Genomic DNA, 2,669 nt, shown 5'->3' on the forward strand with positions numbered 1-2,669 from the left:
CTTGATTTTTTTTTATAACTGGGCAAGTCAGTTAAGAACAAATTCTTATTTTCAGTGACGGCCTAGGAACAGTGGGTTAACTGCCTTGTTCAGGGGCAGAACGACAGATTTGTACCTTGTCAGCTCGGGGATTCGAACTTGCAACATTTCGGTTACTAGTCCAACGCTCTAACCACTAGGCTACCCTGCCGCACCAAAAGAGCAGTCGGGACATTTTATGCTAAGATGACAGTTGTAGTGATTGTTAGTGTATACCGTTTCTCCTCAGCATCTCTCTGTCGCTCGCTCTAGAGGTTCTTGATGTTTTAGCTTTTCAGGGATTTCGGCCTACACTCCAGTATGCCACTTCTAACATGTTCGCCACATTTTACAAACATGAAAATGAAACTCAGTGGTAACAATGCACCAAGAAAATGGCTTCAAAGAACTTTCCATGTCATCTCTCCTTGACTATAATCTGACTCTGTTAATGTGTATAATTATTCTCTTTTAATGGCCGCTGTAGTCCATTTATAAGTTATAAATAATTCTGTGTGTGTGGCAGGGAGTCTCTTTGGTTTGAAGTATGAAGAAGCATTAATTGACACATGAGAAGTTCTCCAAAGAAGGGATCCTACCAATAGTGCCATCTTTGGTAATTGGGTGGGACTTTAAATCTTCGTCATACTTTTTATTCTTCTTCTGCACACTATTTTACACGTTTAATCTCTATGGGATTGGTGGCCTATTTTTGGACTATTAGGCCTAGTCCAAGAAATCTTGCATGCGGACTAGCCTATGTTTTATTCAGTTTGAGAAGGAGAGCGCGAAGATGAGGAGGACCGGAGGTCAACTTTGATAGCTTTAAAAACATGTTTATTGCCCATGATGTATTTATCAGAGATATTGACCTCACAAAAAGCCAGATTTTAGTAATTTACAGTGTGGTCCTGAAACTCAAAGTAGCAGCCGTGACACAAATAAATCGGAAAAGGACAGCTCATGGTGCTGAAAGTAGACACATTTGAGTAGGCATAATTCATTTCAACCATCTTCATTTTAATTAGAATTGACTAACAACAAGGGTGCTTTGCGTTGGAGCCTGTTTCTTCCCATTTAAGAAATAAGAGGTAAGCCTACCTGTTTGACAGACGAAATTAGGCTATAGGCTGCTATATCCATAGATATGTCGGTCAATTCCTCCACACACCATGCACTCTTTAAATAGCCTATCTCCATGTCATTGAAAAGCTGTTAAGTTAACCCCCTCCAAAAAAAAAATGTACAAAGGCCTACTCCTTGTTAACTTAAGAGTTTGAAGAAAATAATATAAATAATATATGGAACTTCGGTCCGTGATGCTTTATGCTCGAAACAAGCTGTAAAATACCCGGGAAAGAGGTGACTCAATGCATATGGGGCAAACTGGTCTCAGAGCATTTGGTATATTCTGTATGTAAATCCGAGACACCCCAATTAGTATGATATGTTAGGTTTGGTATGGTATTAACCAGGTGGCGAATCGCATCTCTGCATGTCTGGCAGACATATCAGTGTGGATGACGGCTCACCACCTCAAGCTGAACCTCGGCAAGACGGAGCTGCTCCTCCTCCCGGGGAAGGACTGCCCGTTCCATGATCTCACCATCACGGTTGACAACTCCCTTGTGTCCTCCTCCCAGAGTGCTAAGAACCTTGGCGTGACCCTGGACAACACCCTGTCGTTCTCCACTAACATCAAGGCGGTGACCCAATCCTGTAGGTTCATGCTCTACAACATTCGCAGAGTACGACCCTGCCTCACACAGGAAGCGGCGCAGGTCCTAGTCCAGGCACTTGTCATCTCCCGTCTGGATTACTGCAACTCGCTGTTGGCTGGGCTCCCTGCCTGTGCCATTAAACCCCTACAACTCATCCAGAACGCCGCAGCCCGTCTGGTGTTCAACCTTCCCAAGTTCTCTCACGTCACCCCGCTCCTCCGCTCTCTCCACTGGCTTCCAGTTGAAGCTCGCATCCGCTACAAGTCCATGGTGCTTGCCTACGGAGCTGTGAGGGGAACGGCACCTCCGTACCTTCAGGCTCTGATCAGGCCCTACACCCAAACAAGGGCACTGTGTTCATCCACCTCTGGCCTGCTGGCCCCCCTACCTCTGAGGAAGCACGGTTCCCGCTCAGCCCAGTCCAAACTGTTCGCTGCTCTGGCACCCCAATGGTGGAACAAGCTCCCTCACGACGCCAGGACAGCGGAGTCAATCACCACCTTCCGGAGACACCTGAAACCCCACCTCTTTAAGGAATACCTGGGATAGGATAAAGTAATCCTTCTAACCCTCCCCCCAAAAAAGATATAGATGTTCTATTGTAAAGTGGTTGTTCCACTGGATATCATAAGGCGAATGCACCAATTTTTAAGTCGCTCTGGATAAGAGCGTCTGCTAAATGACGTAAATGTAATGTAAATGTATGTATTAATATGTGGATGTCTATATCCCATTTCGTATGATATGTTACGAATTAGAATTCATATTGTATGTTACAAATTTGAAAAACGTACAATATGTTATGAATTTGCAAAAGGTATGATTTACATTTTAGTCATTTAGCAGACGCTCTTATCCAGAGCAACTTACATTTCATTTCATGCATTTTTTAAAAAACTTTTTTTTTTGATATGTTACTAATTTGCAAAA

Source organism: Salmo trutta, chromosome 18 (assembly GCF_901001165.1).
Source record: "Salmo trutta chromosome 18, fSalTru1.1, whole genome shotgun sequence".
Classification (NCBI taxonomy): domain Eukaryota; kingdom Metazoa; phylum Chordata; class Actinopteri; order Salmoniformes; family Salmonidae; genus Salmo; species Salmo trutta.